The 13,219-nt window shown below is 37.6% G+C and overlaps 1 pseudogene; it reads left to right on the forward strand.

Annotated features, from left to right (window-relative positions):
* Positions 1–1,556: 1,556 nt before the first annotated feature.
* On the forward strand, positions 1,557–2,112 carry LOC102771823 (annotated as a pseudogene).
* The last annotated feature ends 11,107 nt before the right edge of the window (positions 2,113–13,219 follow it).

Here is a 13,219-nt window from a genome sequence, read left to right on the forward strand (position 1 = left end):
TTTTTTTCTTTTTTTATTCTGGGCCAGCTTTAGCTTTGAGGATTGGCTTCAGCTCTTAGGCCTCCGCGGCTGAAAGTAGGTTTCTGGCCTTTGCATACAATGTTGCAAATCTGCTGGCTGAAGTCCGGTGGTATTTGTTAAAATGTTTCTTAAACTGCAGGCTCAGAGGCCTGCAGCCGCAGTCAGGGAACATTGGTTTCCTCCCTCACTGAGGCAAGCAAGCCTCATGTTAGTTTCAAGCTGCCTGGCTGCCGGCCGCCATCTTGGCTGTCAGTTACTTTGCATATTTCACTGATTAGCCAATGGGAAGGGTAGCGGTCATAAGCCAATTACCATGTTTCTCTTTTATTAGTGTAGATACTCCATAATTATGGATACATACCATTTGAATAGAAATATTGTTCATTACTCATTTAGTAAATAATTTGGTACTTACTTCAAGGCAAAGTGAACATGAAAGTTTCTGCTCTCAGGGAACCCCAATTTGATCAGACCCATAAACTAGTAATTAAAATACAATGTGATACATATTATGATGGAATTAGTACAGGTTGTTATAGTAGACTCATCTCATTGGGAGGAAAGACTGTCAAGGCACAGTGAGCTGGCTCAGCTGCTTGGAACTGTGAATTTAAAAGTTAGTTTAGTCACAACTTCGACTAAAAAATTGATGATGTTATGTATCATATCACTGTCAGAATTCAGATTTCATACATTAAAAACGATAAAATATGAGAGGATGTCATTTCTAATCAAGAAAATATTTACAGTGTATTCAGCTAGCCCTTTTAAGAAACTGACCATTTATAAAAATTATTTTTTACATAATCAAAAGTTTTGCATTTGTTATGAGCAAGCTTAAACACAATTAGCTAAACTGAAATGCCCTGTTATCAAATATTTAGCTTGGACTCTGAGAATTTGTGCAGTGATATATTTAAATGATATTTGAGGGCAAATGGCTAACTATTGGTCTAATGTATGCAAAGGTCTTAACCAAAGGACTTATATAAAACACCCAAGGGAGATAGCTAGCCAGTATCTATGTTTAGCTTTAAAATGATAATGTATGCTACCTGCCATCTAAATTTTATTAAGTCATCTTAAAGTTCTTAATAATGGAGACGAGACTTTCAAGATAGAAATAATGGAAGCAATTATATTTAGTGTTGGAATGTGTTTAGGGGTGTTTCAAAGGTGGGGTATATCTGCTTTGTGTTTATTTTCCATCTTGTTTAAAATCTGATCAAATCTATTTGTTATGTTTTAAGAGTATGAAGAGGCACCCATGGCTTTTGTGTAGAATAAATCTTTTTAGTTATTTCCAGGGGGAAAGGGTATTAAGATACAGTTGATTTGTTATTTGAAGTATTTATGTTCTAGAAAGTTGCTGAAAATACTGAACCACTGTTCCTAGGGAAAATACAGGTTCCTATAAGCCTCTGGTCACATCACATTTTTGTCAACCAGTCAATATAAACCCTTGTTTTATGTGTGTTTGTTTAATTAGAAAAAGAAAATAAAACAAGGATAGTTTAAGGGACCTTTGGGATAACATGAAGTATAATAACATCTGCATCATAGGGATAACAGAAGGAGAAAAGAGACATCAAGGGATCAAGAGTGTATTTGAGGCGGGTCTGCAGCCAAGCAGTCCACGTTCACTAAGCCACTAGGCGGCCTGGCCCTCAGGCACCCAGCACACGCCCAGCCCTGCACCACGAGGAATGTCAGCTCTGCGGAAGGGATGGTCAAGGAGAGCCTAATAGGAGGTCGGCCAGGTTGTCAGCCAAACCTGCTCCTGCAAAAGTGGAAACGAAGCCCAAAAAGGCGGCAGGAAAGGATAAGTCTGCAGACAAAAAAGTGCCAACAAAAGGGAAAAGGGAAGCAAAGGGAAAGCAGGCAGAAGTAGCTGACCAGGAACCTAAAGAAGAACTACCTGCGGAAAACGAAGAAATTAAAAATGAGGGGAGTCCAACCTCAGATGAAGCAGGAGAAAAAGAAGCCAAGTCTGATTAACGTCATATACCATGTCTTATCGGTGGTCCCTGTCTCCCTTCTTGTATAATCCAGAGGAATATTTTATCAACTATTTTGTAAATGCAAATTTTTTAGTAGCTCTAGAAAAATTTTTAAGAAGGAAGGAATTTCACCTCACCCCGTTTTTTTTAAGTGTAAATGCTTTTTTTTAAGAGGTTAAATCATTTGCTGGTTGTTTATTTTTTGGTATAACCAGGAAATAGTGGGATAATGAATATGAGAGACTTTGATTGTCTTGGGTGTCAGCTTAACATTCATAGGTGGCAGTAGTTTTTATATCTTATAATACAAAGCATACTAAATGGCAATTTGGAGTCAGTCATGCATTTTCTATGTCTTAAACTTTTTAAATTACTTCTATTCACATGTTTTTGGTAGAATTGTTTCCTAAAGAAAACCATTCCTTGATCTTGGCTTCCCTGTCAGAATTTTGTGCATCTGTGCTGATCCTCAAAACAATAAAATCTCAATTATAAAAGAATTATTTGAGGCACATCGAAAAAAAAAAAGAGTGTATTTGAAGAAATAATGATGGAAAACTTCCCTTTTCTGTTGAGGGAAAAAGACACATAAACCTAGAAAGCACAGAGTCCCAAACAAGATTAACCCAAAAATGCACACACTGAGATATGTCATGATTAAAATGGCAAAAGTTAAAGAAATAAAAAGAGAGAATCTTAAAAGCAGCAAGAGAAAGTTATCTATAAGAGATTTCTCATTATACTATCAGCTGATTTGCCAACAGAAACACTTTAGACCAGAAGGGATTGACATGACATATTCAAAGTATTAAAAAGCAACAACCTACAACCAAGACTATTTTACCCAGCAAGCTAACATTTAAAAAACTGAAGGAGCAAAAAGAGCTTTCTAGGAAAGAAAAAGCTAAATGGGGTCATTACCACAAACCAGTATTACAGAAAATGTTAAAAGGTCTTCCTTAGGAGGAAGAAAGGGAAAAAACAAACCCAAGAACATAGTTATTAAAAATGGCAATAAATACATACCTATCAATAATCAACTTATATTGATAAGTGGCTCAAACGTTCCAATCAAAAAACACTGAATAAGAAAACAAGACCCATATATATGCTGTCTACAAGAGACCACCTCAGAACAAAAGTTTCACACAAAATAAAAGTAAAGAGATGGAAAGGATATTTCATGAAAATAAAAGATGGGGTAGCAATACTTAAAACAGACAGAATAGACTTTAAAACAAAGACTATAATAACAAAGGAGGATACCACATAATGATAAAGGTGTCAATCCAACAAGAGGATATAACCATTGTAAGAGTGTATGCACTCAACATAGAAGCACCTAAATATATAAAGCAAATCTTGATGAACATAAAGGAAAGACTAACAGTAATACATAGTCATAGTCATAGTAGGGGATTTAATATCCCACTGCCATAAATGACTAGATCTTCCAGACAGTAAATCACCAAGAAAATGCCATCCTTAAATGACATGTTACATGAGATGCATTTAATTGATATATATTATTTTCAAGTGTACATGGAACATTTTCTAAAATAGACCACATGTTAGGACACAAAACAGTCTCAATGAGTTTAAGAAGATCTGACATCATATCAAGCATCTTCTCTGACCACAATGGTATGAAGCTATACATCAATTACAAGAAAAACAAACAAACCTGAAAAACATACTAACACATAAAGGCTAAATAACATGTTACTAAACAATGAATGGGTTAGCAATGAAATCAAGGAAGAAATTAAAAGATACCGTAAGATAAATTAAAATGACAACACAATACACCCAAATCTATGGTACACCACAAAAGCAGTCCTAAGAGGGAAATTTATAGCATAAAAAGGCCTACCTTAAGAAACAAGAAATTTTTCAAATAAGAAATCTAACCTTAAATTAAAGGAACTAGAAAAAGAACAACAAAGTCCAAGTAAATAGAAGGAAGAAAACAATAAAATCAAAGCAGGAGTAAACAAAATAAAGTCTTAAAAAAAGCCATGATACAAAAGATCAATGAAATGAAGAGCTGATTCTTTTAAATATAAACAAGATTGATAAACCTTTAACTAGACTCATCAAGAAAAAAATAGAGAGGATCCAAATAAACAAAATCAGAAATGAAAGAGAGATAACAAGGATTATAAGAAGACTATAGGCCCAGTGCTTGAATTCGCTGTTACATCAAAGTCCCACTAATTCACAATTTAATATCATATATACTACATAATCAATTTTCAATCTTTCATAACAATTGACAAAGTTACTAGGAAACCCCCATATTGCCTGTGTCCACGGGCTATGCATATATGTATACAAGTTCTTTGGTTTATCTTTTCTCACCCTTGATATGTCAGTCTGTTCTATGCCTCCATGCTTCGGGTCTTATTTTATTGGTCAATTCACTTGATTCATTAAAGTCCACAAATAAGTAACATCATGTGATATTTGCCTTTCTCAGATTGGCTTATTTCACTTAACATAATAGTTCTCCATGTACTTCCATGCTGTCCCAAAGGGTAAGAAATCCCTCTTTTTTACAGCTGCAGAGTATTCCTTTGTGTAAATGTTCCACAGTTTGTTTTATCCACTCATCTATTGATGGCTCTTGAGCTGTTTCTAAATCTTAGCTATTGTAAAAAACACTGCCATGAATATAGGGGTGCATATATTCTTTCTGATTGGTGTTTCTGGGTTTCCAGGATATATTCCCAGAAGTGGAATCACTGAGTCAAATGGAAGCTCCCTTTTTAATTTTTGAGGAAGCTCCATACTGTTTTTCATAGTGGCTGCACCAACCTGCATTCTCACCAGCAGTGAACTAGTGTTCCCTTTTTTCCACATCCCGCCAGCATTTGTTGTTAATTTTTTTATGATAGCCATTCTGATAGGTGTGTGGTGATATCTCACTATGGTTTTAATTTGCATTTCTCTGATGATTAGTGACTTTGAGCATTTTTTCGTATGTCCTCTTTGGAGAAATGTCTATTCAGGACATCAGCCTATTTTTTAATTACATTGTTTTTCTTTCTTTTGTAAAGTTGTATGAGTTCCTTATATATTTTGGATATTAAATCTATATCAGATGTATCATTGGCAAATATGTTCTCCCAAAGAGTGGGTTCCCTTTTCATTTTGATGGTAGTTTCTTTTGCTGTACAGAAGCTTTTTTTTTTTTATGTAGTCCCATTTGTTTATTTCTCCTTAGTTTCCATTGCCCTAGGAGATGTATGCATAAACATATTGTTACTAGAGATGTATGAGATTTTGTTACCGATGGTTTCTTTTAGGATTTTTATGGTTTCACAACTTACATTGAAGTCTTTTATCCATTTTTAGTTTATTTTTTAGTACAATGTAAGTTGGCGGTTTAGTTTCATTTTCTTGCATGTAATCTGTCCAACTTTTTCAACACCATTTATTGAAAAGACTCTCTTGACTCCATTGTATGCTCTTGCCTTCATTGTCAAATATTAATTGAGCATAATGGGTTGGGTCAATTTCTGGGTTCTCTGGCCAGTTCCATTGATCTATATGCCTGTTCTTGTACCAATATCAGGCTGTTTTGATTATGGTGGCTTTGTAGTATAACTTGATATCTGATATTGTGATACCTTCAACTTTGTTCTTCTTTCTCAAGATTGCTGCAGCTATTGAATACAAGTCTTTTATCTCCTTGTTTAAGTTTATTCCTAAGTATCTTAATTGTTTTGTTGCAATGGTAAATGGGATTGTTTGTTTAGTTTCTCTTTTAATAATTCATTATTGATGTATAAAAAAGCCATTGATTTCTGGATGTTGATTTTGTGTCCTACTACATTACCAAGTTCATTCATTAAATCTAGTAGCTTTTTGGTGGAGTCTTTACGGTCTTCTATTTATAATATCATGTCATCTGAAAATGAGAGTTTATTTCCTCCTTTCCAATTTGGATGGCTTTTATTTCTTCTTCTTGTCTGATCACTGTGGCCAGGACTTCCAGTACTATGTTGTATAAGAGTGGTGAAAGTGGACATCCCTGTCTTGTCCTGTTCTTAGTGGAAATAGCTTTAGTTTTTGCCAATTGAATATGATGTTCACTGTAGGTTTGTCACATATGAACTTTATTATGTTGAGATATGCTCCCCCTATTCCCTCGTTGCTGAAAGTTTTTATCAAAAATGGGTGTTGGATTTTGTCTAATGCTTTTTCTGTGTCTATTGATATGATCATGTGATATTTGTCTTTCAACTTGTTTATGTGATATATCACATTTATGGATTTGTGAATATTGTGCCAATCTTGCATCCTGTAACAAATGCCACTTGGTCATGGTGTATGATCTTTTTAACATATTGCTGAATCAGATTTGCTAAAGTTTTGTGGATTTTAGCATCTATGTTCATCAGGGATATTGGTCTGTAATACTCTTTCTTTGTAATGTCTTTGTCTGGTTTTGGAATTAGGATGATGCCTCATAAAAAAAAACTTGGGAGTATTCTTCCTCTTGGATTTTTTGCAATAGTTTGAGTATTGATGTTAATTCTTCTTTGAATGTTTGGTAAAACTCCCCTGTGAGAGCCATCTGGACCTGGGCTTTTGTTTGTTGGGAGTTTTTTTTTTTTTTAAATACTGCTTCTATTTCCTGAGTTGTCATTGGCCTATTCGGGTTTTCTGATTCTTTCTGATTCAGTTTTGGGATGTTGTATTTTTCTAGGAATTTGTCCATTTTGTCAAGATTGTCCAGCTTGTTGGCATATAGTTGTTCATAGTATTTTCTTACAATTCTTTGTATTTCTGTAATGTCAGTTGTTACTTCATCACTTTTGTTTCTGATTTTTGTTTATTTGGATCCTCTCTCTTTCTTTTTTAAAAATATATTTTATTGATTTTTTACAGAGAAGAAGGGAAAGGGATAGAGAATCAGAAACATCAATGAGAAAGAAACATCGATCAGTTGCCTCCTGCACACTTCTGACTGGTATGTGCCCGCAATCAAGGTACATGCCCTTGACCAGAATCAAACCTGGGACCCTTGAGTCTGCAGGCTGACACTCTATCCACTGAGCCAAACCCATTAGGGCTCTCTTTGTTTCTTGATGAGTCTGGTTAGGGGTTCATCAATTTTGTTTATCTTTTCAAAGAATCAGCTCTTGGTTTCATTGATTTTTTATATTGTTTTTATAGTCTCAATGTCACTTATTTCTGCTCTGATTTTTATTATTTCCTTTCTTCTACCTACTCTGGGCTTTTCTTGTTGTTCTCTTTCTAATCCTTTAAGTTATAGGGTTGAGTAATTTATTGTTAATTTTTCTTTTGTGTATGTTTTTGTTTTTTGTTTTTTTAGGTAAGTCTGTAGTTCTGTGAACTTCCCTCTCAGAACTGCTTTTGCTGTGTCCCAGAGATTTGGGATTGTTTTGTATTCATTTTCATTTGTTTCCAACAAATTTTTTATTTTTCTTTATCTCATTGGTAACCCAATCATTGCTTAATAGCATGCTATTCAGCCTCCAAGTGTTTGCTTTTTTTTATTGTAGTTGATTTCTAATATTATGCCATTGTGGTCTGAGAAGATGCTTGATATGATTTCAATCTTCTTGAACTTGTGGAGACTTGTTTTGTGACCTAACATGTGGTCTTCTCTTTGTGACTGACTTAAGTGCCCTTGAGAAGAATGTATATTCAGCAGCTTTGGAGTGAAGTGTTCTGTAAATGTCAACTAAATCCATCTGATCCAGTGTGTCCTTTAAAGTCACTGTTTCCTGGGTAAGTTTTTAGCAGGGTGCTAAAATCCCCTACTATGACTATTGTTATAGATTTCTTCCTTAAAGTCCTCTAAAAGTTTTTTTATATATTTATGTGCTCTTAATTGTTTGCACACTATGTTTACCAGGGTTATATCCTCTTGTTGGCTTGATTCATATAGTATTATGTATTGTCCTTTGTTGTCTCTTGTGATGGCCTTCATTTTGAAGTCTATTTTTCAGATATGAATATTGTTACCCCAACTTTTTTTTATGTTTCCATTTGCATGGACAATTTTTTTTTCATCACTTTACTATTACCCTATGTGAGTCTTTTGTTCTGAGGTGGATCTCTTATAGATAGCATATGGCTGGGTCATTTTTTTTTTATCTGTCCAGCTACCCTATGTCTTTTGATTAGAGTATTTAATGAATTTATATTTAAGGTTATTTTTGATAAGTACTTATTTATTGCCATTTTAATTCTGTATGCCTATGTTTCTGTCTCTCTTTATTTCTTCTTATTACAGCAGACCCTTTAGCATTTCTTGCAATGATGACTTGGTAGTGATAAACTCCTTTAGCCTTTTTTTTTCCTGGGAAGCTCTTTTTTTTAATGATAGCCTTGCTGGATATAGTAATTTTGGTTTCAGATCCTTGCTTTTCATTACCTTGAGTATTTTATGCCATTCCCTTCTGGCTTGTAGTCTTTTATGAGAAATCAGTTGACAGTCTTATAGGAGCACCTTTGTAGTTAACAAATTGCTTTTTTCTTGCTGCCTTTAAGATTCTCTCTTTGTCTTTAGTTTTTATAATTTTAATTATGATGTGTCAGGGCATGGGCCTGTTTGGGTTCTTCTTTCTTGGGACTCTCTATGCCTCCTGAATTTTTGTGATTTTTCCCTTCACCAGGTTCGGGACGTTTTCTGCCATTATTTCTTCCTAGACATTCTCTATCCCTTGCTCACTTTCTTCCACTTCTGGCACACCATTTATGCAAATATTGTTACATTTCATGTTGTCCCACAGCTCCCTTAAGCTATCCTCCTGTTTTTCTATTTTTTCTTTTTGATTTCGTGATTGAGTGATTTTTTTCTATACAGTCTTCTAATTCACTGATCCGATTTTCAACTTCCCCTAGTATGCTGTGTATTCCTTCCGATGTGTTCTTTATTAGTACTATGCCATTCTTTATTTCCAACTGGGTTTTTTTTTCATAGTTACTACATCTTCTCCCATGCTGTTGAGCATTTTACCATCATTATTCTGAACTCTATATCAGATAAATTTCTTATCTCCATTTCATTTATCTCTTCTTCTGGATAATTCTCTTGTTCTTTCATTTGGAAATTGTTTTTTTGTTTGTTTGTTTTTTTGTCTCCCTATTCTGGCTGCCTCTTTGGGTTTGTGACTATGGTATTAAGTAGATATGCTATGCCTCCCAGTTTCTAATGCAAAACAGTGTCAAATACTGTTTCTGACTAATTAGATCAGGCAAAGACTCAAAGCTTCCAGAAACCTGTCTCTGCCTGCAGACTTATTGGATTCAGTCTTTAGTAGCTCTCAGGCAATCATCCATAGGTGTGAGGAGAGGTTTTCCAACAGGGTGTGGCAAGTGCTTATGTCAGGAAGCTAATTGTTATTCTAAGTCTCTTAATAGGCCTCAGAAACTCAACACTGTGGATCTAGGACAGGGGTGGGCAAACTTTTTGACTCGAGGGCCACAATGGGTTCTTAAACTGGACTGGAGGGCAGGAACAAAAGCATGGATGGAGTGTTTGTGTGAACTAATATAAATTCAAAGTAAACATCATTACATAAAAGGGTACGGTCTTTTTTTTCAATAGTTTTATTCATTTCAAATGGGCCAGATCTGGCCCGCGGGCCATAGTTTGCCCACGGCTGATCTAGGAGTTTTCCCATAGGGTAGATCAACTATATTCCCCCAGGCAAAACTCACCTGGATAGCAAAGGTCTTCTTGAAAAATATGTCCTCCACAGAATGAGGGAATCATTCAGCACAGGAAACCATGGTGTCTGCTTTCTGAGATCTAAGCCCAGAGCTCCCAACCCTGGCTTCTGCTCACACTGCTCCAGTCCACTCTACCCTTCCTCTGCTGGAGCACATGTTGAGTGGCTACACACGAATTTTGTGTATTGACCTCTTAAGAGAGTGCCTGCATTTCCAGCAGTCACTCCCTGGAAGACAGCAACCCTGCTGCTTTTCACAGCCAGATGTTATGTGGGCACCTTTCTCTGTTTTGGTGCTGTCTACTGGAGGAGCCCAGCTTGGGGATTAGACCACAAAGTTCTCAATGGCAACCCCCACAGCTGAGATATCTCTCTGGAACTTCCGCTGCTGTCTGTGGGAGCCAGGCCAACCCTTTAACATCTCCACACTTCTTACAAATCTCTGTGTGGTCTTAACTTTCAGTCCTTGGTTATCAGGGTTCTCTCCAGCTAGTCTTCAGTTGATTATTCAGGATATTGCTGTTTTCCTTTGTATTCTAATAGTAATTCCAGTTTGGTCCTTGGACCTTATCTGTGTAGCATTCACTTGCAGATATATCTCCTTAGACAAGAAAAACAAAGGGCAAAAATAAACAAATGGGAGAACATCAAACTAAAATGCTTGTGCACAGCACAAGAAACCATCAACAAAATCAAATGAAATGCACTGATTGGGAGAACATATTTGCCAATGATACATCTGATAAGGCCTTAATCCCCAAAATATAGAAAGAACTCATGAAACTGACCACCAGGAAGACAAACTATCCTATTAAAAAATGGGCAAAGAACCTGAATAGACACTTTCTAAAGAGGACAATACAGATGACCAATAGATATATGAAAAGATACTCAAACATCTGAGAAATTCAAATTAAAACCACAATGAGATATCACCTCACACCTGCCAGATTGGCTACCATCAATAAGTCAACAAATAACAAGTGCTGGTGAGGATGTGGAGAAAAGAGAACTCTTGTGCACTGGTGGTAGGAATGTAGACTGGTGCAACCACTGTGAAAAACAATACGAAGTTTCTGCAAAAAATTAAAAATGGAACTGCCTTTTGACCCAGCAATTCCACTTCTGGGAATATATCCAAGAATCCCAAAACACTAATTTGAAAGAATATATGCACCCCTATGTTCATTGCAGTGTTCTTTACTATAACCAAGATCTAAAAACAGCCCAAGTGTCAATGAGTAGATGAGAGCATTAAAAAAGCTGTGGTACAGCTGACTTTATCTGTGCCTGTTGCTCTGGAAGTTTCTCCATGTCCTCTCCTTAAGTCTGAGGAATTGCTAGTTAAGACACCAGGAAATTATGAAAGTAAGTGTCAGAGAAAACCAACTAAGAAACTTCTTGAATCAAATGAATTAGACCCTGGATTTATGCCTAAGAAAGGGGACCTTGGCCTTTCTAAAAAGTGTTATGAAGCTGGTCACTTGAAGAATAGCATTACTGAATCATGTGCTGCATCTCATTCTAAAAAGTTTGGTGGAGGCAATACCAAGATATTTGATAAGCCAAGGAGGCAAAAACAACAAAGGCATGCTATAGCTAAGATGCAAAAATGCTATAGCTAAGATGTTTTGTAAAAGAGTGTAAAATGAAGACTCATCAAGAGAAACTCCAGGCTCAGAGTGAGACCTGATGACACACAGGATACTGCAAGTCTCAAGGAGGCTATTGAAGAGGGCATAGAAAATGACCACGGGATACTTGTATCTAAAAAAAAAATGCAAGGTGAACAAGGTGGAGGAGCTGCACTCAAGGGAAAGTTTGCCAGAACTGTGAGAAACTAGGTGAGCTGCTGTTATGTGAGGCTCAGTTCTGTGGGGCTTTCCACCTCGAGTGCCTTGGATTAACTAAGATGCCCAGAGGAAAATTTATCTGCAATGAATGTTGCACAGGAATATATACCTGTTTTGTAAGTAACAGAGTGGAGAAGATGTTAAAAGGTTCCCTCTGCCCTTGTGTGGAAAGTTTTACCATGAAGAGTGTGTCCAGAAGTACCCACCCACTGTCATGCAGAACAAGGGCTTTTGGTGCTCCCTCCACATGTGTATAACCTGCCATGTTGCTAATCCAGCCAGTGTTTCTGCATCTAAAGGTTGTTTGATGAAATGTGTCTGCTGCTCTGTGGCATCCCATGCCAGTGACTTTTGTCTAGCTGCTTGGTCAAAAATACTTGCATCTAGTAGTATCATCTGTCCAAATCACTTTACACCCAGGCGGGGCTGCCGAAATCATGAGCATGTTAACCTTAGCTGGTGTTTTGTATGCTCAGAACGAGGCAGCCTTCTGTGCTGTGATTCTTGTCCTCTGATTTTCATTGGGAATGCCTGAACATTGATATCCCTGAAGAAAACTAGTATTGCAATGACTGTAAGGCAGACAGAAAGCCACATTACAGCGAAATTGTCTGGGTAAAAGTTGGATGGTACAGGTGCTGGCCAGCTGAGATCTGCCATCCTTGAGCTATACCTTCCAACATCAATAAGATGAGACATGCTGTGGGTGAGTTCCTTGTGCTCTTCTTTGGGTCTAATGACAATCTGTGGACTCACCAAGCCAGAGTCTTTCCCTTCATGTAGGAGAATGTAAGAGCAAGGATAAGACGGGCGAAGGAATGGATTGGACATATAAAAAAGCTCTTCTGGAAGCTGCAGCAAGGTTTGAGGAGGTAAAGGCCCCAAAAGAACTAATATAGTTGCAGGAAGACCAAAAGAACGATAAGAAACCACTGCCTTATCTTATCTAAGAAAGAGGTAATATGCTAATTGACCCTCACACTGTTGCAAAGATGGCAGCACCCACAGCCAATAAGGAGAGAATATGCTAATTGACTGTCACACCCTCAAAGATGGTGGTGCCCACAGCCAATAAGGAGGGAATATTCGAATTGATTGCCCCACTCTCAAAGATGGCAGCACCCACAGCCACAAGATGGCGACACCCAGTCCCCTCTGCCCCACTGGGGTGGCAGGTGTGTGGCAAGGCCGGGCCCATCATGGGCCCAACCACTCTGCATGCCTGCCTCCAGAGTCCCCCAGTCCCCTCTGCCCCCCCAACCGCCCAGAGCCAGCCCAAGGAGCAGGCAAGCTTCATATGGCAGCTGCCCAGCCATCCAGGGCTGCCCTAGGCTCAAGTAACCAGGGCCGGCCAAGGCTTGTGCTGCCAGCAGTGGCAGCAGCAGAGATGTGATGGGGGTATTGCCTTTCCCTGATAGCTGGGTCACCTCCTGCCCCTAAGTGCTCCCAGACTGTGAGAGGGGGCAGGCCAGGCTGAGGGACCCCCCCCCCCTCCAGTGCATGAATTTTCATGCACCGGGCCTCTAGTAAATATATAATAAGTAACCATGTGTGCCAGGCCTTGGGTTAAGCAACACAAAAATGAATTGTATTCTCTTTGCCTTTCTGTGCTTTAGGAGCTCCTACCATAGCG

This window comes from Myotis davidii, unplaced genomic scaffold (genome assembly GCF_000327345.1).
Source record: "Myotis davidii unplaced genomic scaffold, ASM32734v1 scaffold501, whole genome shotgun sequence".
Classification (NCBI taxonomy): domain Eukaryota; kingdom Metazoa; phylum Chordata; class Mammalia; order Chiroptera; family Vespertilionidae; genus Myotis; species Myotis davidii.